A 20,956-nucleotide genomic window follows, 5' to 3' on the forward strand; every position below is an offset into this window, starting at 1 on the left:
CAGGATGGTTTTTCTGCCATTGTAGTTCTAAATTAGAACATAATGAACACACTGCTTAAATGGCTTATTTTTCCTTACTTCCTTTTCATTAATTGAATTTATTTTTGTGTTGCCGTCCCCATTTCCCCCACTTCCTCTCTTCTCATTAGTCTTTTTCGGGTTTGTAATGCTCTTGTTAAGTACTTACAATCCCGTTGTAATCAGTGGCTTCAGCATTTGTAGGGAAACATTGCTGAGTTGTCAGCATGTTTTCAACTTCATTTAAAATGACAACCTAGTAATCAGCCACACTGTGCAGCATGAGAGCTGTTTGACTGAGGACAGGGAGGGGAGAATCAGTGTTCATTCTTTGCGATTGAATTGTCTCAATAGTGACCTGCATATTTGTTTTCTAAGCAATTTGAGGGCTTTGATCAATGTGTTTTGGATCTCTTTAGGTTAGTGGGATGATCCATTCATAGCGACTTGCAAAAGCTGTTAACAGTTGGAGGTGACTGCAAAATAATACATATTTTTAAGAATTATTGCTTGTGCTTTAGTTTGCTATTATTAACTGTATTACATTGGTTTCTTTCCCCCCCGCATGCCTGTGATTGTATGTTGGCATAGACTTAATCAATGAACATGAGTGTTAAATAATGTGGCAACGAGACAACTATCACACAAAAGTTGACCGTTTTGGTATTTTTCAGCTTTTCTATAATATACAAGGTGAATGAATCTATTTGCAATTTGGACTGATAATGCAAAGTGAAATTATTCTGCTGTTGAGACATTTGAGAGGTGAAACATCCTTGGGGGGGGGATTTTCTGCCCCAGAATCCTCCGGGGGGCTGCAAAGGTTGCTGGAGAAGAAATGAAAATTTGAAATTGAAAGTGGTTTATTGAAATGAACATTTCAGCTGTTAAACTTTGAGGGTGTTGGGGGGCAGCCTATTTAAAAGTAGAATAGCTGCTCCTAGGTTCCAGCAGTTGGTTGGGGAAAATCATTTTTTGAGACAGAGGGCTACATAATCTGATGGTTGTTGTTGGTTACAAAAAACAGCCTAGGGCAGTGATGGTGAACCTTTTTGGGCCCGAGTGCCCAAACTGGGGGAAAACAAAACAAAACAAAACACCCAGTGGCCGGTGGTGGGACCGGAAGTGGTGGCGGAAGGTGCCTCAAGACCCCACTCCGGATCTGCTGCCAGCGCCAGCTGCTCTGGATCCTGGCCCGCAGCCTGTCGAAGCACCAGCAGCATAACTCCAGCTGCCTCCTCAGGTTTGGCTTGGGGGGAAGTAGCGATCTGGCGACTTATGGCTTGCATGCCAGTAGAAAGAGCTCTGCATGCCAGCTGTGGCATACATGCCATAGGTTTGCCATCGCTGGCCTAGGGGATCTGCGCTTTGCTCATCTCTGTCTTCAGTCCAGTGGCTAGTTCCAACTAGAATGGACATATTGAATCAATTGAAGAAGGACAATTAGAGCTGGTCACAAACTGCCAGTTTGGTGGTTTGACACAGTTTGTTTTCCAGCTGTACAGCTGATCCGTGGTTTGGCACCCTGCTTCAGTTCCCTGCTCCATCTCCTCCAAGGACTTTCTTCAAGTGGGCACCCACTGGAGGTGGAAGGGTGCTGAACCATGGATCAGCTGTGTGTCTGGTAAATAAAGTGTGCCAAACCCCCAAACTGGCAGTTTGTGCCCATATCTAATGGCAAGTCAACTGTTATGAAAATTCTAATGATTCAATGGATCAAGATTTACACTTAGATTTAGGCCCATCTTTCCACATAGAGGATGTTGGAAAGGACTTAAGTCTTGGTGATGGCCAATATGCTTTGCATGCTGTGATCCCTGTCCGCTCCCCTTCCTCCTGTTGTGACAGCAGGGTGTGAAGATGACTCTGACGCATCAGGTTTTTCAAATAACACATCTTTATTATTTAACAAACTTTTGTAATCTTTGTCAACAACAACATCAACCTCTTGCTTTGCAGAGATGGCACCAAACTTTTCTTTCTCAAACAGTAACAGATTCCTCTTCAACGGGAGAGGCGAAGAATTCAAAGCATGATCATACAATTTTGACTCATAACACATACCATCTGCTGCTATCAGTCTTGGCCTCACTGATGGGGTGAAATATCCAGCCCAACTGTGGTTCCCATACTCGTTTGCCCAGCATAGGTCTTAGGTTGGGGCAAAATGGACTAACCCCCTGGGGTCTCCCAGCTCTCACTGTACCTCAATTGCGTTCCTTCCATTGTGTCTCTCTCTGTACTCAAGCTTTATCTTTCTTTCTATCCTCTCTTCTTTGTCTTGCCCCAATATAGAGGTTTCTTATATATTTGTCTCTTCCACTCCTTTTCTGCATACTCTCTCAGTACCTTAAATTCTACCCACTTCCCTGTCCAGGGGTCTTCTTGTATCAGATCTACCAACTCCTCTTTTCCCTCTACCTTTTCCATCCAACAGGCTTCTCCCTCCTCCAGATCTACTAACTCCTGCCCCTCCTCCTTTTCCTTTTTATCCTTTTCCTCTTTTCCCGCCAAAATAATGCCTCCTCTCGCTTCTGTCTCTAAATACAATTCCTGTAAATCTTTCATCACATTTGTCAGTTGTCCCTTGGTGTTTCCTCTCCATGACATGGGCAGTACACCACTTTGACCACCTCTGAGGGTGTTCCCAGTCTCACAAATACATAATACCCCAGATTCTACCTTCGTACTTTCTACTTAAAATGTATTTTACATTGCTATGTTCTAAACCTCCCAGAAGGTAGGTAGGTAGGTAGGTAGGTAGGTAGGTAGGTAAATAAATAAATAAATAAATAAATAAATAAATAAATAAATAAATAAATAAATAAATAAATAAGTAAATAAGTAAGTAAGTAAGTAAGTAAGTAAGTAAGTAAGTAAGTAAATAAATAAATAAATAAATAAATAAATAAATAAATAAATAAATAAATAAATAAATAAATAAATAAATAAATAAATAAATAAATTACAAGGTATCGAATGCTAGGCTAGATGAACAAGCAATGTGGCTGTGTAAAGGGCTTCCTACAGTATCTTCCAGACATATCTTTCTTGTTAATATCCATGAGGCAAGAATAACCCTTCCTCACTTCCTGGTCTCCTATTTTCACTACCAGATCATTCCCAGATGTGGCTTCAGGTATATCACAAAAATTAGTTCCAACTGATGTCTAAGATGCAGAGCATTATGTCATATTATCTAGAAAGGAAGAGCCAAGAACATGTGCATCTCTGCAGCAATGCTGGAGGAACACTTAGTACTGTATTTATTGTCTTTGGACAGGAGCTTCTCTGTGACCTATCCTTGGTCCTGAAATCTTATTTCCCTTGCTTCATTGTGACTTCTGCACTCTAGATAGCCTGCCTATTTCTGATCCTGACCTATGGCAATTGTGGAATGCCTTAATCCTCAGGACAGCAAATTCATGTTACATTAAAATGTTTAAATTTTCCTAGTATGTAATACCATTTGCAAAACAAAGTGTGCAGGAGGCATACATTTCAAACATTTGTATTTAGCGTGGGGAGGAATGCTGTTTTAAAATGCACATGAAAATATGCACATATTTTCATGCAGATTAAGTATCAACAATTAACTTTTTAGAAATAACTAAGCACGTTTTTCAGGTGGCAGATAATAATCCAGGTAACAGTTTTTCCCCTCAGGTTTAGAAAGCCCAGAAAGCCAGGCTGAGTGATACATTTGTGACTGCTCTTTGGACTTGTTCCTGAAGCCTAACATGGTAGAGAGCATTTGGCTTTGAATACTGCTTGTGGAGAAATAGAAAATGTAGGATGCGAGATGCTTGGAGCAACAATTAGCAGTGGTATTGTGCACATAAATGTGTATGTTTGCAACAGTTAAGAGGAAGATCGGTTTGAGCCCTGAAAACTTGGAATTACTGTATAGTAGTAGTATACTAAAGAACACACTCTCACTGGATAGCTCAGTGAGCTGGAGTACAAGAGTTCAATTCCCTACCATGCCTCCTGAGAGAATAGCTAGAGTATGTAGCCTTGGGCAAACTGCATAGTCCACCAGAGCCACCAGAAGAAAGGAAAGGCCAACATCTTTTCAGTGCTTTATGTCTAGGAAAACCTGGCAAAGGTTGCCATAAGTCAAAATTAACTTGACAACATATTTTATTATACTAAAGATCCAAAGCCATTCTGATTCAGCCCCAGTGCTGATTCCCAAGATGGGAAAGGAACATGGAAGAGTAGAAGCTCAAGAAGTAAAGTGTGCTATGGCTATAGAAATAGATAGTCGTGACAATATATGAGATATAGAATGCTGCCATTTGCTTCGTCTCAGCTTTTATCTCCTGTGCAATGTGCTTGTTTCTTCTACTTCTTCCCTCGTTAATCTTAGTTACTTTTGCTTTTATAGTAAGGTTGCTCCCCCCTTTTGCTGGGGTGAGAAGATTTAGGAGCCATCTGAGAACCTGGTTCTCTTTTGCTGGACAAGAATTGGACTCTTGTGCTTTCCTATAAACCTGTTTATGCATCAATTTACAGGTTAAATGGAAGAACTTGCCCACTAAGGCAAGATGCAATTCCTTTGATATATAGCCATTACAGTTAAGGATGCCATGAATGTCTACAAAGACAGAATTTCAGCTGAAGCCGATTAACGTTTTGCAGCTTGTTCAATTAACTTTGCTGACACCAGCCAGGCAGTAAAGAGATGTTAAGTAGGCATATACAAGATTCTCCTCCACCCCATTCTGTAATTACTGTACATTCATTTCCATTATTAAATATCCTACCTTTTTCATTACTTACTTTGTTTAAAAAATTGTATTCAGTTCTTTATACATTGATTAAAGTTCTGCTGATTGTAAGCATTGCTTACTTCTTTTGGTCTGTTATTTAATTTTCTTTTTCTTTTACTGTTTTCATTTCAATCTATTGGAAGCCACCAGCATTTATGTGGGTGCTGCCATTCCCTGTCAGGTCCAACACACCTGCAAAATATAGCAGGGCCAAGCAAGATTTTATGCAGGGATGGGCAAATTGTAGTGCTTCAAATCAACCACCTTTCCGACTATTGGCTATGCAGGCTAGAGCTCTTGGGAGTTTAAATACAACAAGTTGCCCATTTTTGATCCAAACCAAGGGTTTCCAGCCTGGCCTTCCTAGATGTAGCTGGACCACAGTTCATATAATCCCCAGCCAGTATGGCCTGTGCTCAGGTATAGTAGGAATTTCACACTCATAAACCAACAACATCTGGTGTCCCCAGGTTGAACCATTTCTAAAGCATATGGGAAAATACCTGGCAGATACCAGGAAGCAGCTATTGAAATCAGTACCAATGGAGTAAGTAACAAAATGATATACAGTGGAAACTCTACTTGCGAACGTCCCTACCTATGAACAATCCAACTTACGAACAGCTCTGTTTGCAAAATTTTGCTTCTACTTGCGAACGGAGCTTCAACATATGAACAAAAAAAACCATGGGGGAGGCAGGGAAAGCATGAAATTTAAACTTTCAGTTGACCGTTGGCCAGTGAAGAGGCTGTTTGTCTGCTACCTCGCTCGTCCCAGCGATTAGAGAGTGGCTAGAGAGAGAGAGTCTTCAGACTGCCTGGTACAGTACTGTCTGGTACTGCCTGGTACTGTACTGTACAGACTATATTTTTTTTTGCTTTTTTAATTTTTGATTTTTGGATTTTTGACTTTTTTTAAACAGAGAGACTGCCTGTTCTGGGTGAGTACATACACCGTACAGTATTTACTGTACTGTACAGGGTTTTTTACAGCTTGGTGGGGGGAGGGTAAGGCTAGGTGGGTGGGATATGTTTCTGTGCCCTGATAGGTATTGCAGTGTGGATTTAAAATATGAAAAGTAGACTGTAATATTAAATTAAAATTCAATATGAAAATTAGACTGTAATTTTAAAATGTAAAATTTATTTATTTATTTTTGCATTCTGTGGCTTCTAAGGTTTGTGTACTGTGACCTCTCTGTTGTTTTAAAATGTGTGGGTTTAAAACATGTCTCTTTTTTTCCTTTGGGCATCTGTTTGCTGTAATAATGGTTGCTGGGTGTTGATGCAGACAGACTATAAAATGCAGTTTAGACTCTGTTTTGGGGTTGAGGAGTTCTGTGCCAGAATAATGCTTGCTGGATTCTGTGGCTTCTACGGTTTGTGTACTGTGACCTGTCTTTTGTTTTAAAATGTGTGTTTAAATTGTGGCTCCAAGGTCTGTCTCTTTTAAAATCAGAAAACTGTGGTGCTTGTTGAGGCAGGCAGGCCTTAAAATGGAGTTTTAAAATGGAGTCTATGGTAGACTCAAGGCTCTCCCTCCTTGTCTTCTTTCTCTCTCTCTTCTCTCTTTTTGTGCTTAACAGCACAACCTTTCTCTGAGGGGTCTGTGTACCCCAGTGACAACCTTCTTTCTTTCTTTCCTCCATTGTTCCTTCCCTCCCTCCCCTTCCCTCCCTCCTTTCCTGCACCTTTTTTGACCTAAGTTCTAGCCAGGCCGGGCGATTGAGGGGCCTAGCGCTGAGGGAGGCCCGGAAGGAAAGAACGAGGAACCGGGCTTTCTCGGCAGTGGCCCCTCACCTCTGGAACAACTTGCCTGTAGAGATCCGCCTGGCTCCCTCTCTGGATGTCTTTAGAAGTAAACTTAAGACATGGCTATTTAGGCAGGCTTTCCCTCCTGCTGTATTTTAATATCTACATTTTTACATCTTGGATTTTTGCATGTTATTGCTTTGTTTTTAAATTTTGTTATGCCGCCCAGGGTAGACTATCTGTCTAGATGGGCGGGATATAAATCTAATAAAAAAAATAAAAATAAATAAAAATTCAGTGAGTTACAAATGAAACTTGGATTGAAATAAGCCTGCTTGTTTCAAATTATTGTTATTGTTTTATAAAACCATAGCAGTAGAAACAAGAAAGTTTTCCCACATCCCTTGGTCGCTCCCTTCCTCCCTGACTAAGGGGGAAAGCTACAAAAATAATGTTCTGGTCTCTTCCTCTTGTTTTCCTCAAATTTTCAAGAGTTCAAGCTCATCCTCATTCAGTGATGCCATTTTGTACAATGTGTCTTATGATGAAAGTATAGAGATACCATACCGAAAATGAACCCTTCACATACCTATTTCTTACTTGAACACTTTCAGTGAGGTGCAGATAAAAACTGTACCAAACAGGGACCATTTTCCAATGTTTCACCCATAATGAAACAAATGTACTTAAAAAAAGATGGTGGGATGCTAGATTGGAGATTGTGTTGGGTTGCTCAAAAGTGTACTCCCTTGCAATGGCCATAACATTTTGCATTATTTTTAGGTATATATTGACCTTTTGGGGACAATTCCTTGAGATGCAAAATAGCTCTTTTTCTGACTTTTCAGATGGCCACCAAGAGGTAAAATAGATTGCACTGAAGGTAAGAATCTTTGAAGCACTGGCTGGATTGCACCAACTCTCACAGTGTGGACGGGCCCTAAGGGTAGTTTCCAAAAGTAATGGAAATTATGCAACATTCACTAGGAAAGGGGAGGGTTGGCAAAATAAACCCTAGGCCATGCTGGGGGTCTCAGAGAGAGATTCCCCGCCCCCCCCCCCGGTATAACAGAAAATCAACACATTATGCTTCCCCCCACTGTTCCATTTCTGTAACAAGAAAAGCCTTCTCCTCTTAAATTTTATCCTGCTCAAGACCAGGGGGAAATGTTGGCACCCTGATGTCAGACCCAAGCCTGCATTTCTTTCTCTCCTGTCACTTCAGAATTGTACACAGCCAAAAGTGCTACAGGAGTTAAGTAATCAAATCATATACCATCTAGCACAAAAGAAATTATCCACATGTGTCCTCTTAGATAAATACATTCCATACTTCATTTTACACTGATGTGCTTTTATAGCTGTAACTCTGATAACAGCACTCACTCTCTCATACACATATGCACACATACACACAGAATTATTATTATTATTATTTTGCAAATTGTTGCTGTCACCAAAAGGTGATGGACTGATCCAATTAACCAGTATGCCATTTAAAAGAGTTCTGTGGGGAGCTGCTTGCAAAAGCCATGTCCTCCTCAGACTCTCTTGAAGGGTTTGCATGGTCATTTCCCCTCATTTTCTTTACCGTTTAATTCATAAATACTTGAAAAATATTCTCTTCTTAGCGAGTAAAACAAAATATATAGATGTGCTCATATTTACTACCTTGCTGATTTTACAACGAAGGCCTTTTCATATCTTTTCTTTACATTTTACCTTTCCTTTTGAATAATGATTTTTTTTATTAGTTTCAGATATTTTAAACAACAGAAGCTGATAACCTCTCCCAAGAGTGCAGCATCTCCAGTGTTAAGTCTTCATCATTGTTTAGGCTGACCTAGTGCTGCCTTGATAAACTCTCCCGAACCATTATGAGTTTCCAGATCTGCTGCTACTAGGATGTGTGGAAGGCTCACTAGCAGGCCACAGGGAGAACTCCCACCGACACTCACTCAACAGGCCCTGTGCCATGGCTGCCGAGGTTTGAATAAGAAGACGGGTCATAAGACACAGCACCGGTGCTTTGATCCCTGCCTTACTCCAAATGGCACAATGGACCCAAATGCATGTACCCAATAGCAATCTTCTCAACTCCGCCGCCACCACCCCGGCTGCACTCATGATCCTGTGTGATGATGATGACTCCTCCACATTTTATTGTAAGTAGAGAGGACTGGCTGAATAGTTCATTCGTTCAGGTATCTGTCTGTGGAGCCAGAGGCTGGGAGTTGAATTCCTCCCTGTGCCTCCTAGGAAAAGAGCCACCCTGTGTAACGATGGCAAGCTGCATAGTCCCAGGATGCCCCCAGAGGAAGGTAAACCATTTTCTCACTAGAAACCCCTGAGAAGGATCGCCATAAGTCAGGATTGACTGACACCATGCAATTATTATATTACAGGGGGCTGAATTTGAATAACTCATAATTGCATGTTGATTCACAAGGCATCATTTTCATCAAGGTTGACATCAGGTTATGTGAGGCCTGTAGAAAGCATAGTGTTTGGTTCACTCGAGTCTCATGAGTGATGTAGCAAAGACCATCTTTACAAAACCTGCTGGAGTTCTGCCTCACATTTGCTGACTGTTCTTATTAGTTTTGGGGTCCTTGGCAACTCTGTCCCCAGAGCCTCTCAGATCTGGTTTTCTAACCATTCCTGGATTTTCTTTTCATAATTATTTAAAGACTGGACCATTAGCTAATTCTCCACATTGAAGCCAACAACACTAGCAAATGACTTTCTTAGAGCTTGAAATATTATTTTTTAAAAAAGTAGTGTGCTAGGCATTAATTGGTATTTTGCCAAGAGTAATAACCAAAGCAAAAGCAAAAGCAAAGCATGCTGCTTATATACCGCCCCATAGTGCTTCAAGAACTCTCTGGGCGGTTTGCAAGTTAATTATGCAGGTTACACATTGCCACCCCCGGCAAGCTGGGTCCTCATTTTATCGACCTCGGAAGGACAGAAGGCTGAGTCAACCTTGAGCCGGCTACCTGGGATTGAACCCCAGGTTGTGAGCACAGTTTTGGCTGCAGTACAGCGGTTTAACCACTGTGCCACGAGGCTCTTGATACGTCAGGAGCAGTGATTTAGAAACATTGCTTTTCTTACTATATATTGATTTGAATAAACATTATAAATAAAAAAGGGTCCTAAATCCCCTTAAATTGCCCTCAGAAACAACATTTTAGAAGTAACAAGTGAGCATTACCTAGGTAAAGGTAAAGGTTCCCCTTGACAAATGTCCAGTTGTGTCTGATTCTAGGGGGCGGTGCTCATCCCCATCTCCAAGCTGTAGAGCCAGCGTTTGTCCATAGACAGTTTCCATGGTCACGTGGCCAGCGTGACTAGACACAGAACACTGTTACCATCCCACCATTGTGGTACCTATTTATCTACTCACATTTACATACTTTTGAACTGCTAGGTTGGCAGGAGCTGGCACAAGCGATGGGAGCTCATTCCGCTGCGTGGATTCGATCTTATGATGGCTGGTCTTCGAACTTTGCAGCACAGAGGCTTCTGCAATTTAACCCACAGCACCACCACATCCCCTAGTGGGTAAATAGCCCTAGTGCTGGGCTATTTACCCAGGCATTTTCTTGACAATTTTCCTGGTTAACACTATTGTTTAGCTCTGGTTTTCAATCACTTGTTTTTAACAGATTTTATAGTTTTAATTTTTAAAATTTTTATTTTATCCATTTTAGCTACAGTTTCTATTGTAAAGTGCTTTGACATTTTTTAAAATGAAAAGGATGAAAATAAATTTAAATCAAATAAATATATTAAAATGTGACAATAGCATTTTGCAACAACATTGCTATATCCGTATCATACCAAAACATTATGGGCAATATAATAGGGTGTTATGAGATCACAGATGGATGATCACTTAAGCATTTTTCCTACTTTGGCAGGCTCAATTTGAGTGCCTAGTGTTGTGTTTCTTTCAGATGGATTGTGCAACTGGTTGCATGATCAGTTGTGCAACCGGGGGGGGGGGTAGAGAAATGCCTGTGCAATTGCTTTTATGTTCCATACAGAATACTGGCCAATGTGCAATAGCATGAGTTGTCACGTTCCATGTAAGCTCTGGGCATACTACTAGTCTCAACAGACAGCTAAATTACAATGCTTTATAACTGGGATACTAATTCTATTTTTGACCTCCACTTTGCAGAAACCTTATTTATTGTTTTGCTTTAAGGAGTTTATATTCTATCATTGAATAAAATGCTTGGGGCAATCTATAACATTTGAAAAAAACAATTAAAAGACTTATAAATGACACATATTAAAAGAGTAAAATCAATAGAAGTAGCATAAATGCAACAAAACAAAGCAAGATCAGACTAAATTCAATTAAAATCTAGTAACTATTTTAAACCCCATTTTCTCAGGACCCATATATCTTCCCATTCCTTACTTTGAGATGACCAAAATGAATTAAGATTTTCCACCATGAACAAAAGGGCTGCTTTTATTTGTAAAAAAAACAAATTAAAAAAAAGGGATCCAGTAGATGCTTACCGCTAAAGGAAAAGATAACTTTTCTCATTCCTCTTTCCCCCTGTAGTTCTGCTTGTGCTGCTTCCCACATTGCTTGAAACATAAAAGGGGGAGAGAGGAATCAAATAAAATTTCTGGCCCAGATGCCTAAATCAAAGTCAGAACACAATCCACAAACTACAGTGGTTCCCCGCTTGACAATTACCCTGTTTGATGATGAAATTGCTTGACCATGAGTTTTTTGCAATTGCTATAGCGATCGCAAAACGATGATTCAATGGGGTTTTTTTATTTGACAACGATCGGTTCCCTGCTTCGGAAACCGGTTTTTCACATTACGATGATTAAAAACAGCTGATCGTCGGGTTTTCAAAATGGCTCCCCGCTGTTTTCCGGACCTATTTCTGGAAGACAGCGATGCAAAATGGCTTCCCCTATGGAGGATCTTCACTGGACGATAAGGTATTTCCCCCATTGAAATGCATTGGTTTTCAATGCATTTCATTTTTTTTTGCTTGACGACGATTTTGCTTAACAGCGATTTGCCTGGAACATATTATTGTCGTCAAGCGGGGCACCACTGTACAAGTTTCTGCTAGTGTAGGAAATGCTGATCTGTGGCCCCCCCTACTCTGCCCTCTGAGAAAAGAGGTGTGTGGTGGTGCTTGCCAGCTCCGTCGCTATTGTTACTGTACTATCCTTTCGATGCAGCACATTCATTTTTAAAAAATCCACTTCTGTCCCTCCTTTCATTCAGCCCTGCTGTTGACTCAGGTGGTCTCTGAGATCCACCTAACCCACAATGCCTGGCTCTGAGGATCTGTCAGAGCCAAACATTCAGGGCCTAGCTGGCTCCACAGAGAGTAACACTGAGTAGTCTGTGAGCCCACTGCTACTGTATGCAGAAGGCAGGCAGGTGGTAGCACAGGCTGAGATAAGACAAAGGTGTGGAGTGAAACTGATGACAGGGAGCTCCCAATAATGAGGAATGGCACCATCTGCCGTTCCTGGTGCTCCACCACCTGGGATGGCGGTTTCACTCTAGTTATCGACAGCCTCATCCTGGAAGTGTTGCATATGTGTATGAATATGATTAAGAACAGTCCTTTGTGTCCCTCTCTTGGGTTTCCAGAAAATGCCACATGTCAGGACCTCATTTTTGCAGCACAGTCTGCTTGTAGTCCAGGCATAACAAAATATAAGCTCCATCAGCTGCGTTTAGTTCCACTGAGGATATATCCACTGAACCCAGGAAATTTCAAATACTACAGATGATGCATCAAACGTCTTACATTAAACATGAGTCTCCAAATGTATTTTGTTATTGTAATTTATAGCTCGGCACAAATGTAAGAACTATCTGGATGCATAAATGTATTAAAATCTCCCCTAGGTATTTGACTATATCATCTTGTCCCATACATAGTATTTTTCTTATTCCTTGTTTCAGTTGCAAAATATGATCGGGCTACTAAAATGTAGGCTAATGTATGGACAGACAGCTGCTAAAATAGATAAATGGTTCTCAGACTAGTAAACTGAAGGAATGGAGTTCAGAGTGCCTGAAATAGTTTTTGATCCCTACCCCCCCCTTTTTCTAGAAATACAGACAATTTAATTCTGAAAGCCAGTGTTAATTTATTTGAACGAAGAATCTTGGTGATGACATAGTGACGTGGTAGATTGATGTTCCAATGCTCTTTGTATTTGAGGATTAAAAAAATGTATGTAGCCTATTTTTTAAAGAAGTGGTCTCTCAAGTGGTAAAAGATGTTTGTCATCTTTGGTAATGTTCGATGTTATTATTGGTCACAGGACAATAAGTATAGCTTTACTTGCAAGTCTGATTGCAAAATGACATGCTCTTTGAGGAAATCCTGTTGTGAAAAAAAGAAAAGATGAATTGTAGGAAATATACATTCCCCTTAATATCCCTCTTGATCTTCAGAGGACATAACTCCAGAGGTTCAAAAAGTGAACATTAAGCAAACATTATGGAAAAGGAGAAGCCCGTTGGCTGAACTGTATAATCACAGGGTTGAAGGAAATCTTGCAACCCCTTTGTCCAACCCCCTGGAGAAACTCCAGTGTCCCATACCAATAGATGCCTAGACTCTGGTAGGAGACCTGAGTGAAGGAGAGCCATCGACCCTGTATCATTGTCTTTCCCACATAAGTTGGATTTACAGTGGTGCCTCAACTTATGACCGTCCCAACGTATGACCATTTGAGTTGTGACCAGCTCCAGCTGCCAAATTTTGCTTCGACTTGCAGCCGGAGCATCAAGTTGCAATCAAAAGAGGCAGGGGAAAAGGCGGTAATTCAAATTAGAGGGCTAACCGTTGGTTGGCGAAGAGCTTCTTTGTAGCTCTTTCGCCCCAACGGTTACAAGAGTGTCTGTTGGAGGAGGCTTCAGCTGCCTGGAGCTGCTTTCCGCTCCTGAGTAAGTACATTTACTTTGTTTTGCAGTGTGGTTTGGGTTTGGGGGGGGTTATGTTTCTGTGCTGTAATATTTTTTGTGTTTTGGTGTGTTTTTTCCCCCAGCCCCATTGCGTTCTGGCTGGCTGTGTGTGTGGTGTGTGTTCCCCCCCAGCGCCATGGCATTCCACTGGGACTGGCTGTGTTTTTGTGTGTGTTTGTTTTTCGGCCCCAGCACGTTCCTATGAGGCTTACAGTGTTCTAGTTTTATTTTATTATTATTATTATTTTGGTATTTTTCTCTCTCTCCTGGAATGGATTAATTGCATTCCAATGAATTTCAATGGCAAATGGTGCTTCAACTTATGACCATTTTGAGTTATGCTCATCTTCTGGAACAGATTATGATCGTAAGTTGAGGCACCACTGTATAATATGCTTATATTAGACTTTAAAGTGCAAAATATACATAAGCTGTAGTCAGATCACTCAAGGCTTTCTTTATTTCAAAGCATCTGAGAAAAGCTGCTGATTTGATTACACTATTTTCTCCACTAAAAAACCAGCTAAAGCTTCTATCAGACCAGCTTGAAGGAGTGAGGGAGACTATGTCATATAGGCATTTATACCATCTACCAACCCCATAACAGCTGAAACTGTTTGTTGAGAAAACTGAACTAAAGGAAAAACCTGCTGTCCCAATGCCACTTGCACATTAAATGAGCATTCCAGCAGCAGCTTTGGACTAAAGAAAAATATGATTGGAGGTGTCGCATACTGTTTGGGCAGCCTATTTTGTCAAGAATATACCTTCCATTGGATGTGAGCAGGCAACGTGCATGAACTCTGCCTATTTTTGAAGCCTTTGCCATACCATTGAATTTTTGGCTATACGTTTGAATTTCAGAAGCAAAATTATGCTTTAAAATAAGGTGTGTGCTCTCCGTACATCTTGTTTTTAAATGCTTTTTTGCCACATTGAAGGCAGCATCAACAGGTACAAATCCTTACGGACTTGAGACAGAGGACAACAAATCCCTTTACCCCTGGATAGATTGATGGGAGAAAGCACAGCATGGGCAGTTAGCAGAAATGACCTACTTACATACACTCACTGTATGAGTGAGTCTCCTGTCAGTTTTCTACTAACTGGACTTTGAGACATGATATGATACTGTGAGGAACTTAGGGGAGGTACACTGACAGCACCCACCAGCAAGGAATGAAAATTCTCTTTTCCATCATGCTATAATAAAGCAAAAGTTCATGGGATGTGTAGCTATGTATCAAGACACATGTATTTCTAAAGCATACGGTAGAAGGTTCACATAAAAAATATGGCATGGACCGGCAGTTATCTTATTTTGGCACATTCACATCAGGGTTTTTTTTTAAACACAAACAACTGTATTTAGAGCAAGTGATCAGACAATGAGCCATGAAACATCTAAGTTCTTTCAAGATCTCTTTCTTAGTGGTTGAATGTAAACCAAATCCCCCCTCATATGCAATGGGGAAAGCACCATGACGGCAAAGTTAAACTTTCTAATTTATGAAGGAAATTCATAACGATTTCCAGTTCTTTCTACTGTTTCTCGGGCTTTCTAGGGAAAAAAGAAAAAACTCCAACAGGGTGAAAGTATTTCTACTTATAGAGCGAAGGTTCCTACAGTTATTGCTGCATGATGCTTATATGAATTAGTCTACTGAAGGAAATTAAGAGATTAAAGATCACAGGAATATCTGTCCACATAGCCTGTTTGTTGCAGGAGATGCTTAGAACACACATCTTAGAATGGGTCATCTCCTCAGTGTGGAAGCAATATAAAATTGGAGCCTTGGATTCTTACTCAGAGTCCAACTGTTCCCAGGATAGAACCTATTCCAAGACCTATGCACAGAGCAGCTTTGTATGTATGTGTGTGTATATATACACACAAACTGGCAATGGAGAATATCAGGCAGAATACAGGAGCAGATGAAATGCTAATACTTTCTGCATGACTCCATGTAAGTGACTGTCAGGAACATTGGGCCTCACATTTTTACAAAACCATGACGCAGGAAATCCCGCATTAAGAAATCACTGCATAGTCTTGTTGGCTACTTCAGAAAAGGCCTAACTCCTTCCAGTTGTATCATGTCATGCTGCGGTCACTTTACAAGGCCAAATCTCTATTAAGCATTAATAAATATAGATGAAACTTCGAAATGGTTGTACAGAAATGTGCAAAATGTCACATTTGGCAAAGAACATAACTGAAGATATTTCAGATTTCTAAACAGCCTCATCCTCTAGTAAAGGCGGGGGCTTGCATTTCAATGAATGAATATTACATTCCAACATGCCCTTCTCCTCTTGCCTTTATACTTTCCTAACATCATGGTATTTTCAAGGGATTCTTCTCTTGATATGGCCAAAGTACTGGAGCCTCAGCTTCAGGATCTGTCCTTCCAGTGAGCACTCAGGCTTGATTTCCTTTAGAATGGATAAGTTTGATCTTGTAGTCCAGGGGACTCTCAAGAGTCTCCTCCAGCACCACAATTCAAAAGCATCAATTCTTTGGGGGACAGCTTTCTTTATGGTCCAGCTCTCATTTCCATACATCACTACAGGAAAAACCATAGCTTTGACTATGTGGACTTTGGCATCACTTTCCTCCCAAGAAGTAGGCGTCTTTTAATTTCGTGGCTGCTGTCACCATCTGCAGTGATCGTGGAGCCCAGGAAAGCAAAATTGGTCACTACCTCCATATCTTCCCCTTCTATTTGCCAGAAGGTGATGGGACCAGTGGCCATGATCTTAGTTTTTTTGATGTTGAGCTTCAGACCATTTTTTGCACTCTCCTCTTTCACCGTCATTAGAGGTTCTTTAATTCCTCCTCACTTTCTGCCATCAGAGTGGTATCATCTGCATATCGGAGGTTGTTGATATTTCTTCCGGCAATCTTAATTCTGGCTTGGGATTCCTCCAGTCCGACCTTTCGCATGATGTATAAGTTACATAAGCTGGGGGGCAATATACAGCCTTGTCATACTCCTTTCCCAATTTTGAACCAATCAGTTGTTCCATATCCAGTTCTAACTGTTACTCCCTGTCCCACGTATAGGTTTCTCAGGAGATAGATAAGGTGGTGAGGCGCTCCCATTTCTTTAAGAACTTGCCATAGTTTGCTGTGGACCACACAGTCAAAAGCTTTTGCATAGTCAATGAAGCAGAAGTAGATGTCTTCCTGGAACTCTCTGGCTTTCTTCATAATCCAGAGCATGTTAGCAATTTGGTCTTGAGTTCCTCTGCCCCTTTGAAATCCAGCTTGTACTTCTGGGAGTTCTCAGTCCACATACTGCTGAAGCCTGTCTTGGAGGATTTTGAGCATAACCTTGCTAGTGGGTGAAATGAGTGCAATTGTATGGCCATTGGAGCATGCTTTGGCACTGCCCTTCTTTAGGATTGGGATGTAGACTGATCTTTTCCAGTCCTCTGGCACTGTTGAGTTTTTCAAACTTGCTGGCGTATTGAGTGTAGCATCTTAACAGCGTCATATTTTAAGATTTTAAACAGTTCAACTGGAATGCCATCACCTCCACTGGCCTTGTTGTTAGCCATGCTTTCTAAGGCTCACTTCACTTCACTCTCTAGAATGTCTGGCTCAAGATCAGCAACCACACTATCTGGGTTGTCCGGGATATCCAAATCTTTCTGGTATAATTCCTCTGTGTATTCTTGCTACCTCTTCCTGATATCTTCTGATTCTGTTAGGTCCCTCCCATTTTTGTCCTTAATCTTGTCCATCTTTGCACAAAATGTTCCTTTAATATCTCAAATTTTCCTGAGCAGATCTCTGGTTTTTCCTTTTCTATTACTTTCCTCTATTTCTTTGCATTGTTCATTTAAGAAGGCCCTCTTGTCTCTCCTTGCTATTCTTTGGAAATCTGCATTCAATTTTTGTAACTTTCCCTATCTCCCTTGCATTTTGTTTCCCTTATTTTATTTATTTATTTATTTATTAAATTTATATCCCACCTATCTGGACTACTCTTCTATTTTTAATTTACTTTAGTGGATCACAAAGATTAGCAGAGAGAGAGGTGGAAACTATCAATCTACACTTCTAAACACCTTGTTAAGATAGCTGTGCTGCAGCCTATCAGATTTGCAGGAGACAGGGCTATGGTATTTTTACTTTAACATGTTACTTTAACACGTCCTTGTTACTGATTTCCTCTTTGCTTGCCTCCCCCCCTCCAGCTGCTCTAGCACTTTAGTACTAGCAGAAGCCTTTGCTTTAAGAAATGATCTGGAAATGAAGGGGTGCTTGGTGGTAGGAAACTGACATCCCCCCATAAATGCTCCTTTGTTTCCCCTCTCCCCACCTCAAATGAAGAAGATGGGAAAGCCAGCTTTTAGTCATCCATTGCACCTGCTTAGGTGATCATAATCTGAACTTATGTGAATGCATTCAGTTTGGGGGGGGGGGAAGTGGAAGCCCCAGTGATAGAGGGGAAAATATGGATGAGGGAATCTCTAGGCTGATTCACATTGCTTTGTACTCCATGTAGTCAGTGGAAAATAATGTGAACCTGACTGTCCCAATCTTGAAGCATTTCACACATTAGTTGTTAGTGCAGTTGCACCGTTCATTGAAGGAAACTGTTTGGTTGTGTTGTGTTCATATTGTTATTTTAGCAACTTGTTCTTAGAACACAAATAAAACACAGAATAAAATTATCCCTTTAAAAACTAACCTTAGTCCACTAATCATTTAAAAGAAAGCCTGTCTGAACAGAAAGATCTTCATCTCCTTGTGGAAGGACAGCAAAAATCTGGCCAGCTCCCATGAGAGGGAATTCCAGCAACAGAAATGGCCCTCTTCCATGAACCCCACAAAGGTGGGAAGGTAGTGGGACCAAGGTAAAGGCCTCTTCTGATGACCATAATACTTAGGTGGGCTCCTAAAGAAAGGTTCAGTCTTTTTGATAGCTTGGAACCAAGCCATTTAGGACTTTATAGGGTAAAATCAGCACCGAATTGTGCTTGGAGGTGGATCAGCAGCCAATGGACCTGCTATGAAAGGGAAGTTAATACAGTTTGTTCCCTTTAACCAGCCCCAGTTAACAATCTGGCTGCTGCATTTTTAGACCGACTGGTGTTTCCAAAAACTTTCCAGTGGCAGCCCCACATAAAGCATGTTACAGTAATCCATCCAGCCAAGATGTAATTAATCCATGTGCCACCATGGCCAGATCAGACCTCTGCAGAATGGCCACAGCTGGTGCATTGGTTTTAATTATGCAGAGGCACTCCTGATCAAAGCCAAAACATGGCAATCCAGGCTCAGAGTCAAATCCAGGGGCATCCCCCTGAAGCTGTGCACCTGTGTTGGAATGTGCTGGCAGGAAGTAAAGGTACTAAATGAGTGTATCTATTATTTGAAAAAAGAAGAAACTCTTGTACAAACTTTCCCTGAATGACATAACAGCTAAGGTGATGTAGACCGGAGTATATTTAGAAGTCCCTTGTTTTAGTGATTGCTAAATATTCCTTGCCCTCTGTTTAACCTGTCTATATGCTGTATTTTTGACTCTGGGAGGCAGTGGAAGACAGGAGAGCCTGGCGTGCTCTGGTCCACGGAGTCACGAAGAGTCGGACACGGCTTAACGACTAAACAACAACGACATGTTGCATTTGTAATGCGCTACGTGGGGCTGCCTTTGAGGCTGTTGCGGAAACTTCAGGTGGTGCAGAATGCGGCGGCCAGACTCCTCAGCGGGGTGAAAAAATTCCAACACATCTCACCCACTCTGGCCGCATTGCATTGGCTGCCCATCAGATTCCGCATCGACTTCAAAGTGTTGACGCTTACGTACAAAGCCCTAAACGGTTTAGGGCCTCGATACTTGGCAGAACGCCTTCTACCACCAAGATCTACCCGTGTCACTCGCGCGAGCCAGGAGGTGAGGCTGAGGAGCCTAACGCCGAGGGAGGCCCGGAAGGAAAAGACAAGAAATCGGGCCTTCTCGGCGGTGGCTCCTCGCCTCTGGAACAACCTTCCCCCTGATATTCGCGCGGCCCCCTCGCTCGGTATTTTCAAAAAGCAATTAAAAACATTGATGTTTCGGCAGGCCTTCCCTCCTAGTTAATTCCTGATCCCCTTCTCTTTTCTTTCCTAATGTTTTAACCCAATGGTTGAAAGTTTTCTATTATGTAACTCTTTTGTTTTTATAGTGTTATCCCATGTTGTAAGCCGCCTAGAGTGGTCTATCGACTAGATAGGCGGGATATAAATAAAATAAATAAATAAATAAATAAAATTTGTTTCTTCCTCTATGGCCAGCATGACCTGTTTAAAAGCTAAGAGGGTAATCATTCTCAGGATTAAAGATATGACAAAAGAAACAGATTTCCCCATGATGTATTTTCAGCAATGCAAAACAGATGACAGTTGCAGTATGAAATGAGAGGTAATGAACTGCTTGGGGCACATAAGTTTATATGCCTAGTCACAAGAAACAAAATGCATCATTTAATCAGTCTCGGAATTCAGTTCTGGAGTCCCTTGCTAAAAATGTTCACAAATAAAAATTAAGTCCTTAAAAGTTAAAAACAGGGGAAACCCAAAGAGGAGGAACTGAAAAATGCAAGGGAGGAACTAAAAACTCACAGACTATTCCTGGTAGCAAGGGTCAGTTGGAGCATATGTTGTCTCAGCTTCTCCTGCCGCCTTTTCAAGATGCAAGATACTTAAGTCACTAATATCTCAACTTAAGGGGCTTTGTGTTACCATGCCAGTAGCAGCAGGTTGTGATGTATATGTGGACCCAGGACACGTGGACTAGCCTCTAGGCAGAATAAAGTAGTCACTTTAGGCATCAAATGAGGGCAACGAGTTATCATAAGATGGAACTAAGTGTTGTGCAACCTACTCTACCCCTTGTAAGTTAGTCTGATGATTACATTGTCAACAGGCTCAAAGATTCAGCTCATGTGAAGATTCTTTACATGTAATGGGCTTAGAAACATGCTATTTTGTCCTTCAACCAGTAGAATGTCTAGGGCTGATTCTCTTTGGAAACTGATTAGGATATAATGGTGCCTTGAGCTCAGTGGTGTCCATAGGGCACCACCAAGCTCTGGCCTCCAGCCCTTTCTGCAGAAATTGATATCAAGTGGCTATCTGGTCTAAAGGAAGTTTGAAATCCTAGCAAGAGCTCCTCCAGGGTGTACATCAGTCACTAACTATTCAACTATCTTATTTAAGGTGTATCTGTGCTATACTTTTGTAGCAGTTTTATTTCACCATGAATTTTGGGAATTGCAGCTTGGTGAGGTCCTTAGACTTCTCCACCACAGAGCTCTAGAGCGGTGATCTGCACCCTTGGGCCTCCAGATGTTCTTAGACTTAAACTCCCAGAAATTCTGGCCAGCAGAGATGGTGGTGAATGCTTCTGGGAGTTGTAGTCCAAGAACATGTGGA

At 41.2% G+C, this 20,956-nt stretch overlaps 1 long non-coding RNA gene across 1 annotated transcript; it reads left to right on the forward strand.

Annotated features, from left to right (window-relative positions):
- The first annotated feature begins 1,269 nt into the window (after nucleotides 1-1,269).
- LOC144585978 (uncharacterized) lies at nucleotides 1,270-17,382 on the forward strand. The gene is made up of 2 exons (XR_013540637.1): nucleotides 1,270-8,710; nucleotides 9,979-17,382. It is a non-coding gene; the product is annotated as an uncharacterized LOC144585978 (long non-coding RNA).
- The last annotated feature ends 3,574 nt before the right edge of the window (nucleotides 17,383-20,956 follow it).

Source organism: Pogona vitticeps, chromosome 1 (assembly GCF_051106095.1).
Source record: "Pogona vitticeps strain Pit_001003342236 chromosome 1, PviZW2.1, whole genome shotgun sequence".
In the NCBI taxonomy this organism is placed as follows: Eukaryota; Metazoa; Chordata; class Lepidosauria; order Squamata; family Agamidae; genus Pogona; species Pogona vitticeps.